This window comes from Myotis myotis, unplaced genomic scaffold (assembly GCF_014108235.1).
Source record: "Myotis myotis isolate mMyoMyo1 unplaced genomic scaffold, mMyoMyo1.p scaffold_m19_p_21, whole genome shotgun sequence".
Taxonomy (NCBI): Eukaryota; Metazoa; Chordata; class Mammalia; order Chiroptera; family Vespertilionidae; genus Myotis; species Myotis myotis.
In genome coordinates this window covers 6,768,482-6,784,644 of record NW_023416326.1, presented here as the reverse complement: position 1 = coordinate 6,784,644, position 16,163 = coordinate 6,768,482, and the positions used below count along the sequence as shown (strand labels likewise).

Below are 16,163 nucleotides of genomic sequence, written 5' to 3'. Positions count from 1 at the left end.
GTCCACAGGGAAACCCCAGAGTGCCTTCAAACACTAACAGAAGCCCTAGTTGTAAACTCGGGGTTTAAGGGGTGGCCTTCGACGTTTCTGGAAATACCCTGTGGACACCCTTCGCTGGGAAGGGGCCTCAGCCAGGGGAGTCGTTTGGGGAGCATCCACCTTTGGGCCTTCAAGCTCTGTTGAAGCGACTTTAATGGGAGTCAAACCACTGAGACCAGAGGAAGGGCGGAGGGAAGGAAAGGAGATTTCACTGTAAGCATGATTTCCTTGTTATTCAACCAAAGACAGCTTACTTTTAAACAGAAGCTGCGCTCAGGGAAATCATGGCCATTGGATTCAAATTCACTTTTTTACGTTGAAATACCTTCCTGAGGCAGTCATGTGCCTCTTCCCCCCTGCGGTAAGTTACAAGCAGAGAAGACCTGATGGTTCAGAGGTCCGGGTAAACACGCGGGATCATCCAAACTCTATCTGGTGACCTGACCACAAACCCAACCCGGGGGCCTCCTGAGAGCTGGCGCGCGCGGCTACAAACACCATTTATCCTCAGTGACAGCCGTTCACCCACTTCACGTCGGGCCAGGGAATGAGAGCAAAAGGCTTTCTGGCAATTCCCGAAAGCCTTTCTCCCAATAAGGAGAGCAACGGGAGGACAGATGGCGAGGGGCACTTGGGCACGGTCCCCCAGCAGGGGAGATGCGGAGGCAGGGTGACCTGGGCTACCTCACTCTCCTGTTCCCCTGTCCCATAGGGCCCCCTTCACCCTTCCTATAGACTCACCGAGGCTAACCATGGCCCCCCCCACCCCCACTTAGGGACCCCATAGCCGGGGAGAGCTTGTGTGTAGAGGTTGGAATGGGTAGGACATACGTGTGCTCATTCAAGAAACATACAAAAGGAGGAGGGTAAAAGGGAGGGAATTGGAGGACATCTGTAATACTGTCAATAGTAAAATGAAATAAAAATAAATTGCAGCCCGGCCGATGTGGCTCAGTGGTTGAGTGTCAACCCATGAACCAGGAGGTCACGATTCCATTCCCAGGCAGGGCACACACCCGGGTTGCAGGCTCGATCCCCTGTAGGTGTTTCTTTCCAACACCAACATTCTAAGATATAGTCTGTTTCATTTGCAAATATTTTGGTGGCCTTCCCAGCTAGCCAGTCTCAGAATTTAGTGACACTTGCTTCCTTCTGTCTAAATGGAATCTCCCCGCCTACACTGCAGACTAATTGCTTTAGTTTAGTAAGTCCTGGCGGGGTTACACAAGAGTAGGCATTGGCATGGTGATGAACCACTGGATGCTTCAAAAAAGTTAACTCTCTTCCCATGAAAGTAACACATGCCTATTGCGTGGACACTTGGAAATACAGGAACATACAGGAAATAAAATAATGACTGCTCATCAACCCACTCCGAGAGGTAATGATAAGTATTGCTCGCCAACCTTCTCTTTCTTAGCGTGGGATCATATGCCAACGATACTATTGTGCCCTGATTTTATAAAGCTTTGTCTCGTGAGCATTTTCTCTGGCATTAAAAATTATTTAAACTCATAAATCTTGTTAAAGACAGTGTAATGTTCTCTTCTATAAAAATATGGGGAAAAAATAGTCCATGGTTGGACTTTTTGTTGTTGCTGTTCTTGGTGATTCCAGTTGCTTAAAACTAACTTTTATTTTGACCAAACTAGTACAAACCATGTACAAAGTTTTTAATTCTGTAAAAAGTTACAAGGCAAATACAGAACTTTTCAGAGAAGACAGAAGACCCCTGGCCCATCCTTCCTTACTCTAGAGCTCTTACTCCCAGCAACAGGCTTGGTCCATCTTTTGACTGCCTCTTGATTACCTCAATGTTTCAAAATTAGGTGCTTCTCCCTCACTCTCAATTTATCAATGTTTTCTTTTTGTCTTTTTTTTTTTTTTTTTTTTTTTTTTTTTTTTTTTTAACCAAAGCCAGTGACTATATTAATGGCAGATATAGTACTCTTATCCCAACAGCTTTCACCATCTCTCCTAATTAGAATAAAATTATAACTCGGTTAAGTCAAGAGTCATCATGGAAATTATGATGCTCATAAAAAAATTCCTCTCTGCTGAGACAAATGGTATGCTATGATTAAATTTAATTTTTTGCATGTGCAACATTTTATTTTTATATGATTAATTGAATATTTTTGTTTTAGTTGTTGGCTCAGCTTTCTACGTATGTACCATGTTTTCTTCTCAAACTTTCCTTCAACTTCCCCCATGGCTTCAATACATCAACTAATCTGAGTTCTGTTTGTTTGGTTTTTTTTCTAAAGACATCTTGCGTGGAGTCCTCTATTGTCCCATTCCAATTTCACTGATTGCTTTATAGGCCACATGCATATCTTTTGTCCAGAGGATAATCACCACAATCATCCTGAGAATTCTCTTTGCCTTTCTCGTGTTTTGTGTCTCCTATTTTGTTGTGTCTGCTTTTCATGTCTTGCTCTTTCTTGGTTTATTCCTGTATTCAGATGAAACATATTCTCCAGGAAAGGTGCATGAGAGGTATAATCCTGAACCATGGCACATGTGGAAATATCTTTATTTTCCCATCGCAATCAATGGATAGTTTGTCTGGGTATAGTATTCTTCACAACTCTGAAGACATCGCTTACTGTTTTCTAACTTCTGTGGTTTTTCTTTTAAGTAGTCCAATACCATTCTAATTTGAGAATTTGTACATGTCACCATTTGTCCCCTTCTCTGGAAGCTTTTGGAATCTTCTCTTTATTGATGGTATTTTAAAATTTCATGTTGACCTGCCTTGGAATGATCTATCCATTTCTATGTATCTATCTATGTATCTATGTATCTATGTGTCTATCTATCTATCATCTATCTATCCATCCATTCAGCTAGGCACTTGGTGGATCTTTCCATTACAGAAATTCATGTTCTGTAGTCCAAGAATTTCTAAAAAAAAAAAATATATATATATATATATATATATATATATATATATATATATATATATATATTAGTTGATTCCCTTCTGTTTTTTAAAAATATATTTTTATTGATTTTAGAGAGGAAGGGAAAGGGAGAAAGAGATAGGAACATCAGTGATGAGAGAGAATTATTGAGCGGCTGTCTCCTGCATGCCCCCCTACTGGGGATGTGCCCTTGACCGGAATCGAACTTGGGACTCTTCAGTCCGGAGGCTGACGCTCTACCCACTGAGCCAAACCAACTAGGGCCTTTCTGTTTTAAAAATAAACTTTTTCAATTTTCACAATGACACGTAGCACAATTTTAATTCGGGGTTTTTTTTTTTTGAAAACGTAAGTTTGCAATTTTAAAATTCACCGCTGCTTTCTTATTACACACATAACGCATGCATGTGTTCACCTTCTACACAACATGAACGATACAGACATACAATCAACAAGCTGTGGAAGCCTTCCTCCCCTCCGCCTATATTTTTCCTGCCTCCCTAGGGGAACCAGAGCTAAGACGAAGCTGTGCATCTTTCCAGACGCTGTCTCTCACATGTACCTAGACATACATTTGTATGTGCACACATACAGAGTCTATGGCCCTCACCCAGCTGAGTGAGAGACATGGGGGGGGACATCAATGATGTCGGAGGCAGAAAAAAGACCATTTCCGGTCCATGAAGCTCAGACCTCTCTTCGAATTGTACTGTGCTCGATGGTGCGTCTCCGCTCTGTTGAGAAGGAGCCTTTTCATAATCTGAACCTGCTTCATGGGGGACTGCTGATTTCTAAATATTTGCCTATTCTATGTATGTGAAGGCCCACACCCCCTCCCCCCCCAACAAAGAGGTAGTAAGTATAACCACAATAATGGCAATATTTGTATGGCCCTTCAGAGGGACCCAGCCCTTCCCTATGCGTTACATCACTGGCGGTGCATGATGTATAATAACAACCATGCCAACTTATCTCCATGGCTCCCAGCAGCCACATATGCGTCCATGCTCAGTCTGGGACTGTGTGGCTGTCAGGCAGACAGCCTGGATGAGACCTTCATCGCCAACGGACTCTGTGGCTTTGGGCCACCACTCAGCCTACCGTAGCCTCAGTCTCCTGAGTTGGCACTGTATGCCATGTAGTAGAGTTGTTTGATTAAAGAGCATTATGAAAGCAAAGCTTCCATTTAAGCATGCAATAACATAGAGCTCTGTTATCCCACTTTCCCAATCCAATACCTGGAGGGAAAAAACACAGACATTTTTCTTTTTTCCTTAGTTGTTTTGGGGATTCGCTAAAGCAAAAGAATGCTAATGACGCCTTAGAGACCTCTGCTCATTTTACCAGGCCAGATGGGGAACAGGAGACAAAAGTCACCAGGAGGGGACAGGAGGGTAGAGTGGGGGGCTGGGGCTGGCATGGGGGAAAGTGAACGGGGCTCATCTGAATACAGAACACAGTGTGTTCAGCAGAAAGGCTGCTGGGTATCAAAACTGACTCATTTATTTTTTTCTTAAGATATTTTTATTGATTTCAGAGAGTAAGGAAGAGGGAGAGAGAGAGAACCATCAATAATGAGAGAGAGCCACTGATCAGCTGGCCTCCTGCAGGCCCTACACTGGGGATCAAGCCCGAAACCCAGACCATGTTCCCTTGACCGGGAATCAAAACCAAAACCATGACCTCCTGGCTCATAGGTCCATGCTCAACCACTGAGTCATGCCGACTAGGCCTGACTCAGCAATTTAGTTAACGTAGACTCCTAAGATCTCCCAGATGAGTGAGTTCCAAACCACAGACACCTGTAATGATGGGTTTGGGTGACACGGGTTCCAACAGAGCCTGGTTTAGTAGCTGCCTGGCTATAAACAGTCTGTGAAGGCTGGGTTAGGTGCTCAAGGAGGGAGGAGTGATTCAGAAGGATGACTCACTTAGGTAATTTGTACCAAAAGCCACAAGCTGATCAGATTCGCGCCCCCTCTCCCCACCTCTAACCTGTTCTGCTGACACTTCTCTGTCTTCTGTCCTCCTCCCTTCAGAGTATTGTAGGCCCTGACTCCATTGGGGGGAAAAAAGCCAAGACTAATTGACATACCATCTCAGAAATAGCCAGCCCTCAAATGTACAATGAATGGAATGACTGGCAGGTTCTGGTTGTCTTGGGAACCACTTCTGTGATTGTGCGCTATTCTTTCATATCATTTGATGAGGCTGATTTATGATTATTTCCAGCTGGAGAGTCAGGTGACAAGTCCGATTATGGTCTGGCTAAAAAGCCAGGGGAAAAGGAAAAAGGTCATTCTGGCCGGTTTTATTGGTCTTCGGTGACAAAGGCCGAGTGTGCACACCAGTGGTTTTTAATGACCTATTGATAGACTCAAAACACACAATAACGATCCCATTTAGTACTTTGATTCAAGGAAACAGTTTTGAAATATGAGCTCAGCTTAACTGATTATTAGCTACGTAGAGGTGTCATCAAATGCTCCGTTTTCTACTCGCTCTAGAAAAACTATCATAATCGAGTCAACTTCTTTTCAAACAGGCGTTGATACACAATGAATAAATGAGGGAATGAGCTTCAATGATTATGGGTTTGGGTTTTTCTCAGGAAAATAACATGGTTGGTAAAACCTCATTAAATAAACCCATTATCAATGTGCCATACCACAGACTTGTAAAAAAATAGCTTTATGGGCAAATGACTATAAAAGGTTGCTCACGACAGTTCTAATTATTGTTTGCTGTTTTCTGCATTCAAGTAATGTTTTCTTGAATGGATAAATTATATTATAAAAAAATTCAGTTAGCAATAGTTCCTAGAACTCTTTAGCCTGCGAGGACTCCATAAATCTTGGAAATTGTCCATAAACAGACTCACCTTTACTTAGCATTCACCTCCCTCTTACCTGACTCTTTCCTGTCTTGCTAAGGTGAAGAATGTGAGCACTATTGTGCCTCCCTCCTCAACATTCTGTCTCCGCTCTAATAAATGAGGGACTAGTCATCCACCCGTTTTCAGCTTTCCAAACTTTGTTGGCATTTCTCATTTGCCGAGAGCATCTCCCCGGTTCTATCTCTTCTTGTTAATGTTTCGCTTTTTTTCTTCTTTCCACTGTCATTTTTAATACAATTTCCAAAAGAGCAGAGATAAATATTTGCATTCAATCCGACACGTGTAACAGGAAGTCCCGTGGAGAGTCAAACATGTGTGCCCATTCATGAATAACACCGTGCACAGATGTCTCTGCTAAGATGCTTCCAGGCCTGGGCGAGGCAAGGGTAATGCTAACTCGGTGAAGAGGAGACATGGATGTCACTTGGACTTACCTGACCCCGCCAGGACAGGAGAATTCTTTTTCTTCTCTGATTCGTCTAGCTACGGCCAAGGATATGCAAAAGCAAGTGGCCAAGACAACAGGCCAATTTCTCGATCGTAAAATGTTGTGCTTGGCTAGGAAGGAAACTACAGCTGTTCGCTCCAGATGGCAAATAGCTGACTGCTTTTGAACAGGATGCCGTGAGCTATCCAAAGTGAATAGACCCATCAAGAAATAGATGTCTGAGCGAAGTTCCTACTTCCCCTTTTTTTAAAAAAAAAAACCCAACCCCGTTTATAGTTAGCATTTATTAGTTTTTTTTAAATAAAAAGTTCCCCCAAACCACTGACCCAAGTAGAAAATTTCCAAAAGCCAATTAATTCACTGAATGCTGTGTCCCTACATGCACTCGAACTTGCCTAATAAGGGATTGATTTTTCAGAAATCATCTTTGTACCACGTGTTTCAAAGTCCTCATTACAACACAGATGCGGTACTGAGGACAGATGTCCACCTGTGTGACAGGGAGTGCTTCTCTGCCTACATGTGGATGCTTGCCTTTTCCTGCTCTTTTTTTAAAATATTTTTTTATTGATTTTTTACAGAGAGGGAGGGAGAGGGATAGAGAGTTAGAAACATCGATGAGAGAGAAACATCCATCAGCTGCCTCCTGCACACCTCCTACTGGGGATGTGCCCGAAACCAAGGTACATGTCCTTGGCCGGAATAGAACCTGGGACCTTTCAGTCCGCAGGCCGACGCTCTATCCACTGAGCCAAATCGGGTAGGGCTTTTCCTGCTATTTTATGTGTGTTCCCTTAGCCTCCCGATCTACTAAATTAGAAATTTCTTAAGGGCAAGGAAGGGTGACATATTTTCAGAGTTCTTCTGTTTCTCACAGCAGCCAACCCTCTCCTACACATGTGGTAGGAATGCAATAAATCCTGGCTGGCTTACTGGTAGAAATTATGTTGTTGAAAGGGGATGGTTGAACCTCTAACAACACCAGGACTACATCTGGGTCTATGTGACACAAACAAATCAACTGAAGAAAATGTTGGTTAAGAATTGTAAGTTACATGCCTGCCGGTATAGCTCAGTGGTTGAGCATCGACAACCCATGAACCAGAAGGCCACAGTTTGATTCCCTGTCAGGGCACATGCCTGGGTTTCAGGCTTGATCCCCAATAGGGGGCATGCAGGAGGCAGTCAATCAAGGATTCTCTCTCATCACTGATGTTTCTATCTCTCTCCCCCTCTCCCTTTGTCTCTGAAACCAATAAAAATGAATTTAAAAAAGAAAAAAAAATTTTAAAGGAATTGTCAGTTACATAAGTCAGTTACAGAAGGACAATCACTGTATAATTCTACTTCTCTGAGGTGCCTTGAATAGTCAAATGCATAGGAACAGAAAGTAGAATGATGCTTGCCAGAGCTGGGAAAAGAGAGGATGGGAGTTGGTGTTTAAGGGGTACAGAGATTCAGCTGGGAAGATAAAAAAGTTCTGGAGATAAAGGGTGATGATGGCTGCCTAACAATGGGCATTTAATAAATGCCACAGAACCATACACTTAAAATTAGTTAACATGGTGAAGTTATGCGTATTTTACCACAAGACAATGAAGGAATTATCAGTCATATCAGCAATGTCTTAGATGGTGGGGGGGGGGGGAGAGCATGTCTGGTACCAGAAATGTCTGGAATCCCAGAAAGATGACTTTGCTTGCTGAGGGGAGTTCAGTCTTATCAATCCTACCTCGCTGGATCAATGCACTGAGGCCTGGGAAAGGACAATTCAGTCCCGAATAAAATTCAATGAACACTTCCTTCTTGTACATTTCATAGAGACTGCTCTCTGTCCCTGTCATTCATCATTTAACCCCTTGGTGGAATGTCATTCCATGGAATATTCTCAGGCTTTGAGCAACTGCTCATGGCTTGAGCTTCCTAGTAAGCTCCATGGGGCGGGGGATGGGGTGGGGAACGGGGGAGAGTGAGCCTGGGTCACTGGGTCACCTTTGCACAAATGTGTCCAGGCTGGATGCGACACAGAGCAGGCATTTAAGGTGGCAGCTTTCAGCTCTGAAGCCCCTGGTATGGAGAAACCAATGTTCCCAGGGAATTTTGTTCCCCGAGTCTCCAGACTTTCCCTTCTTTCTGTCATGACTGTGTGCCTTTGGGGCATCTCAGAGCAGCTTAAGCCATTCCAGGGCACAGCCCTGAGGCCACACAGATATCTGCTAAGTGGGTGGCAGAAGTTTGGAAGTGTCAACAGTCTCAACAGTCGGGGACCTATGAAATGTCCCGAGGTTCTAGAAGGTGTCCAGCTTGGTTTGGGGGAGTCATCCATGCAATGGGGGGACCTGCTGGAAACTGCTCATGGGGGCCTGTATGGAGGTGCAGCGTTCCCCCCTAGCAGCCCTGCATGGGTGACACCCAGTGCGACCTGAAGGCCTGTCCAGATTGTGGGCAAAAATGAAGCAGGTGTCTGTCAGGAAGAACAGTGGCGAGCTGGCTGGCACACGGACTGGAGTCCAAGGCTGTGAACATATGAAGGAATCAGAGGCCCACAACTGGTCGTCGTTGGGGGCAGGGGTGGTTGGTGAGGTAGATGTGATGTTTGCAAGTTTCTCGGCAAGCTCAGATGCCAGGAAGCAGAGAGAACCACAGAGATGGCAATTCACAAGTACCATGTGGCCACAGAATCACGTCATCGACGGAAAGGAGAAAGTTCACTTCCGCCAATCGGATGTGTTACCTAGGTGACACGAAACCTGGACCCACCTAAAGTGTCCAAGACCTGAATTAAATGTCTCACTTTCCTCCAGATGCCCGGGGACAGAGATCGAACCCAAGGGGGCACGTGATCCAAAGAGAAAAGAAGAAACTAGAATTTCCCTTCTCGCCGTGACGTTGGCCACTTATTCTCTCTCTGGGTGTCATCTCTGTCCTCTCATCTTCAGTGATGATGAGCTAAAGGTCACTTCCTGGTTTCACGTGGCCAGAGCGCTCAGTCAACTCCCTGCGCTCCTTGCCTGATTGCACTTCAACACGCCCTCCTTGCATCATGACTCCTGATTTCTTTGCTCTCAAACATCCTCCAAAGCTTCCTCACCCTTCTCTTAACTTTCTGAGAGCCCTGGCATAAGACTCACCCAAGCAAGCTCTTCCTTCCACCAGGGAATGTAGAAGAAACACACACACATATACTTGCAAATAATAAAGGAAGAGGGACAGATTTCGGAGCTGGGTGCTTGGGGACTGAAAATGTAACCAACCTTGTAGCTGACGGTGAAAGGGCTCCAAGACCTCATCCTTCAACAGCCCTTTGTTTGAAGTCAGTTCGAAAAATGGAGAAAGAAAGAAAATATGAAGACTATCTAATTTCGTGACTCTCCTTTTCGAACTCAACTCTCCAATGTCCCCCGAGGCAGTGAACTGGGAAGGCAGCACAGTGATGGCAACGTAATGAAAGGCCCAGAAAAGATCGTAGATCACGCTGGCCCGGCAGCTGTCACAGGTAAGGGAACGACAATGACATTATTCTAATATTTGGAATGTTCTTGGCTGTGTTTCATCCTCTGCAGTGACAGCTTCAAACGCCAACTCTGTCTGCCATGAGCTCATCTGTGGTTTCTGGCCATTTCTGCCGTATACTTTCTTCCTGCTGCTTCTGTTTCAAAAATATGTTTAACCACAAAATCTATGCATGGAGATGTCGTTGTGTCATAACTTTATGTCATGATTTTAGTCACTTCCCATCCCAGGCTCTCCTATTTTTCAGCCCATTAACTCTGCTCCCGGTTATCTTTGTATAACAGAAGGATGGATCATGTACGTGTCATTCTCTGGCTTCCCCTTTCCCACAGGACTGGTGAAAGCCCTTTGAATGGAACACAAAGACTCATTTCACAGCCTCACTCCCTGTCCCTGTGGGCCCGCCCTTCTCTGTCCCCACGTCCACCGTGGATTTGCTCCCACAATCCCAAACATGTGAGACTCATCTACTCCTCTGTGCTTTTCCTGGAATGCCCTTCCCTCTTCCTCTGCCTGGACAAGGATGACTTGGCCTCCACAGCTTCTCATCTGAGAAGACTTTCAGAGACTCATGCCCAGATCATTGCGCTACTCTTCACGGATACGAGGTCATATTGGATTGTTTGTGTGTCTGAGATCTGTCCCTATTCCAATCCTTCACTCAAAGACATAGCAGATGGGGAGCCCCTCGCCTTTGCACCCCTTTTCTTTTACAGCTCTTAGCTCCATGTGCTCAACTAATTTTTTAAAATATATTTTTATTGATTTCAGAGAGGAAAGGAAAGGGAGAGAGAGAGAGAGAAAATCATCAATGATGACAGAGAATCACTGACAGGCTGGCTGCCTCCTGTAGGCCCCCTACTAGGTATTGAGCCCGAAACCTGGGCATGTGCCCTGACTAAGAACTGAACCATGACCTCCTGCTTCATAGGTAGATGCTCAACCACTGAGCCCCGCTGGATGGGCTCAATGAATGTCAAATGAATGAAAGAATAAATGAAGAAAGGAAGAGAGCTACTGATTCGAGAGGAGAGGACCAGCAGTATGTCACCTTCACTGGAGCAAAGGCTGGCTTGGACACCAGTACATGCCCGGGTTGGGTGGCCACCCCTCTGTCCTTGCCCCGGAGCTCCCAGACAGCATATTTTGAGAGATTAGCTCATCTTTGCTCTCTTTTCTGATTCATTTCCTATTCAAAGTTCATTTCCTGGTTGCCTTACAGGAGGAAAGTTGACATGTAAATGGAAGAGGTACTTTATATGCCGACATCTAGTGTGTCCTCAGTGCTTCATGTTCAGTTGGGGGGCAATAAGGTCCCCAAAAGAGACTGGAGCGTCTCCCCCCACATGTCCTGCACACACAGGTTCCCAGGGACCCAGGTTCAGCAGAGGTGTTACTCCTCCCCCACACCCCACACACTGAGAAAGTCACAAGAACACACGTATCAGTCCTCTCTGCCTGCTGCCAGACGTGTTCATTACCACAATCCTTCCGAAATCAACTTAGCAAAATAAATGCGCAGCGTTCAAGATCGCCCACCCCGTTGGTCCAGCCATCTCACCCCAGTGACGGAAGAAATGTGTGCACATAGAGGGTCATCCCACAACCATTTACTGGAATAAATAATTTAAGAGGTGAAGGGTTAAGTTAATCATGGGACATGTAAAGATTATATCTTAGAAAAATATTTAACAACATCCCCCAAATGGCCCTGCTCTTTGCTCCTGATCGCTTGTCCAGAATTTGACAATGGGACACAATCTATCATGTGTTTACATCCTTCATGTATAAAGAGCACATGCAGAGAAATAATAAATATCCTAAGATGCCAACTGAAAAGCGGACAAAGGGCATGAACTGACACTTCACATAAAAGAGTGCCAACAACAGTGAAACTTGCCATGTTTAAGCTCACCGACGAAAGCAACAACAAGCGATGAAAATGCAAACACACTTCTTGTAGCATCTGTAAAGGGGATACTCACGTTTTGGGGGGCGGAGGCTTTCACACACTGCAGGTCAGCATATGACAGGACAACTTTCTGGAAGGCAATTAGGAAACAGTTGTCAAGAGCTTCAAAAACGTTCCTATCTTTTGACCAAATGACTTCAATAAATAGATTCCAAATTCTAAACAGATTCTAAATAAAATATTTCTCCAGAACAGCGGTTCTCAACCTGTGGATCGCGACCCCTTTGGCGGTCGAACGACCCTTTCACAGGGGTCGCCTAAGACCATCCTGCATATCAGAGATTTACATTACGATTCATAACAGTAGCAACATGACAGTGATGAAGTAGCAACGAAAATAATTTTATGGTTGGGTCACAACATGAGGAACTGTATTTAAAGGGCCAGAAGATTGAGAACCACTGCTCTAGAAACATATATATATCTAAATTCAAAAAATAGTATTAGACACACTCTAAGAGCTGACAATAGAAGCAATTACACTGAGACTGCCATGAAAAAGAGGCTTGCAATGAATTGCTAATGACTTGACATTTCCATGACAAAAGTAAAATGAACAGAATCCAACATTTTATAGTCAACATGGTTACAATTACAGTAAATATACACACACATCTATAGGCACATAGGATGGGAAGGTTTCCAAAGTTCATATTAGTTAGTTCCAGGTTGTGAGAGTTTAGAGGATTATCTATTTTTTATATTTTTATGATTTTCAAGTTTTAAAACAATGACATTGATTTTATAATCATATATCACAATGAACAACTTTTGGCCCTAGCTGGTGTGGCTCAGTGGATAGAGTGTCAGCCTAAGCACTGAAGGGTCCCAAGCTCGATTCTGGTCAAGGGCACATGCCCGGGTTGCGGGCTCGATCCCCAGTGGGGGCGTGCAGGAGGCAGCCGATCAATGATTCTCTCTCATCATTGATGTTTCCCTCTCCCTTCCTCTCTGAAATCAATACAAATATTTTTTAATGAACAACTTTCACGAATTTATTAATTCAACAGCTAATGAATCAACAACCTGTTAACGTTTTGATCGACAAACACTTATAAAGTTCTTGACATAAACCAAGCAAAGAAGCATCCTTTGTAAAAACAAAAGTCTAGTGAACGGAGGTACTGGTTCTCCATAAAAGTCCCTGAACGTTTTCACACTCAGAAAGCAAAAGACGGAAATCAAATGTACTTAATAACGGGCAACTGACCCATTATCTGAAGTGAAATTCAATTGCATGTGTTTTCAGGGATGGGAAGATGTCCACTTCTAGTCGTGGGAATAAATGAAAGAGTCAGAAAGTTTGGAGAAACGTCTGATGCTCCTGAGATGTCAGATGTGAGGCTTCGTGGATTCCCCTCTTTGGGGAGGGATCTCAAAAACCCAGGTCACGTGTCCTACCCCCTGGGACTTGTTTGGCTCCTGCACGGCGAAGGTAACTGGTAACGAGCTCATAGTTAAGATCTTTTTTGAAACGGAATTTTCTATAGAGCCAATTTCTTGGTTGCTCTGTACCTAATTTAAGTCCCATGGGGAGCAATTCTCATCTCCCCCAGCAAACTTTATCTTAAATGAGGCTGATCTATAATCCTGTTACATGTGTCTGTGTGTCTAACAGGAAATGCCACGGGAGCCCCTACCCGTGATAGTAAAATGAACAGAATCTGTTCATTTTGCCCGTTTTGACGGGCATCTTGTGCCTGGAGTCATGTTCAAGTGACTGGAGGTCACTGATGCAGTCCTCTTGGGAGAATGACTGGATACTGAGGGACCACTGCTGGGAGAGGGGGGAAGGCAGGTACTGACCCCGCTTGAGTACTTTCTGTCTCGAGTTTCTAAAGGATACTGTGTGGCTTTAACACCCTCCACGCGCTTTACTGGGGGCAAGGAAGTGAGCTGTTTGCCTGGACACAGGTCAGTTCACTGTCCCCAATAAAAGTGATGGGAAGATGGTGAGATTTATGTTAACTTTGCTTGTTCAAACAATAGGTCACAGTTGCCTGGCAGCTTGCAAGAGATACGATGCTGTAAAGGGAATGAATGAAACAAATGAGGAGCAAGTGAAACACTGCGTTGAAACTAGCAGGGCATCAGGGTGCAATAATCAGAAAAAATCCAGATGTGTCCCCTAGCCAGCGGTTCTCAAAGTGCAGCCCCGGGACCAGCAGTGTCAGCCTTGCTTGTGAACTTGGGCTCCCCACCCCCCAGATCAACTCAATCCATAGCGTAACAAGCCCCACAGGTGACCAGGATGCACCCCAAAGTCTGAGAAATGCTGAGCTAGACAGACGAATGGGGTTTTGCTGAAATGGATGGTTTTCTGCTCCCTGCCTGGTTTTGACGGGCATCTTGTGCCTGGAGTCACGTTCAAGTGACTGGGGGTCACTGGTGCAGTCCTCTTGGGACAATGACTCGATACTGAGGGACCACTGCTGGGAGAGGGGGGAAGGCACGTACTGACCCCACTTGAGTACTTTCTGTCTCAAGACCAAACTGGTCAGGGGGCTGAGGCCTGAAGTTACGGGGATCCGTGGATCTGGCTGTAGAGGCTGGGAGCCTCCCTATGGAGGGAGGCCAGGAGGGAAACTGACACTTTTGTAATACGCACTCACCACGAAGGCCTGGGGAGCGGCGGATCTGACCTGGGGACCCAGACGATCATCTTAATTTAGATCGCTGCTTGCCCCAAACCGACATGGGAGTGCACCTTGCCAAAGCCCGCAGACAGCAGCTCTGGCACGGGCACCCACACAGCAGCTGGCATCCCCGTGATGCGATGCCAGCTCCCTCCAAGATACGCTGAGGGTGTCTGGCTTCATTCTTGGAAAAGTTTTGTTGGGTGAGTGAAATGGGAATCGTCTTGCTTTCCTGGGAAACGGCTGCTCCCTCTGTCTGCTACGCCTCTGAGCAGAATCTTTAAGCCTTCCTCTCTGCTGGTTCTGCCCCTCTAATAATAGCTCCATTGTTAGGAAGAGTGACATAAACTATGGCTCATGATCCTGGGGGCTAGGGGGGAGGGCCTCACCTTCTAAGGTTTTGTAAGTTCTTTGTTAAAATTGTTCTTTGGTTGGTTCTCTTTGCTTGCCCTCAATTGGATAGAGAAAAGACAAAATGAGCAAAATATTACTATGTCTTGAGCTGCTCTGATGAGCTGTTTTTCCCATCATTTTGGGATCTGTCCCCACACACACTGTTAAAAGTCCTTCATGCAATGACAACACCCTCCCTTCAAGCTTACTAGACTTGATGCACACCATTCACAATCTCACCTGACCATTTGGGGTAACCTCTTGTTTATCACCTCATTTTGCATGTTAACAGGTAGGATTCAGGCATATTTATTAAATGACCCTTAGGTCATTTTTATTTTATGAATTTTTTGGTTCATCTTCTTGAATGTCCACTCTACCGCCAATGACCCCGACTGCCCACTCCACCCCACCTGGCTTCTTTATTCCTCCCTGGAAAGGAAGCAGAAAGGCAAGAGAGTTTGCCATTGAGGAATCTGGGGAGTAAGGAAGGTCGGGGGAACATACGCTCAATTCTTAAGGGGCAGCAGTTCCTGGAATAACAGTTCCAAGAACCTGGGGCCCCAAACCCAGGGGCTTGTTTCATATTAGCGTCTTAACAATGGCATCTTCAAATTAAGACGCATGCCATTTCTCTGTCTCAATCTCTCTTCGAGGCCATGTTCATAGCCACCCACAGCTGTTTTGTGGGCACAAACTAAGGGACATTCTTTCCCAGGCTTGTGGGCCAAGATGCTTCCCTTCTGTGCCCTCCTTTCTTTTGTCACTGAGCTGTTCCTCCTGCCATCACGTAGCCGGGTGGGACAGGACGGGGCTGGGCTTGAACTTCTGCACCCTCCCTTTAATATGTGGTTGCCACTCATCAAATAGCTATCAACTCCCTCAGTTCACACCATCTCCACTCCCCGTTCCCAGGCAGGCTCTCCTCCTCCCTCCATCGCTGTCCATCCGCGTCCTGTCTCTGATTCAGGGTTCAACACGCGGTCGGACTGTGCCATGAGGTTTTTCTCCCCATTCTGGTTCTCACTGGCCTCCCTTTTAATTATACTCCTCGGCACTTGTTAACAGTGATTCATATCCTTCATGCTCATGTGAATCACCTGGGGAATATTTCAAAAATATAGGCCTTGACCAGACAGACCTAATCAGAATCTCTGTGGGTGAGCTACAGGCTTCTGTGGTTTTCTAGCGCTTCCCGGGCCATCCTAATGTCCAGCTGGGGCTGAGAAACACACACAATATACAGATGACTACCTTTAGTATTTAATCAGACCTTGCTATTGCTACGTACCTGTTTTATGAGTACATGTTTTGTAGACTCCCAGGGGACGTGTCCTAC

At 45.1% G+C, this 16,163-nt stretch overlaps 1 protein-coding gene across 1 annotated transcript in view; it reads right to left on the bottom strand.

Moving 5' to 3' along the window:
- The window catches only part of DUSP10 (dual specificity phosphatase 10), a 72,623-nt gene extending 60,777 nt beyond the window's left edge, over window positions 1-11,846 (bottom strand). The window contains exon 1 of the mRNA XM_036354870.1: window positions 11,809-11,846. The gene's annotated coding sequence lies outside the window, so the exon portion shown is untranslated. The remainder of the gene's footprint in view (window positions 1-11,808) is intronic.
- Between the last annotated feature and the right edge of the window lie 4,317 nt (window positions 11,847-16,163).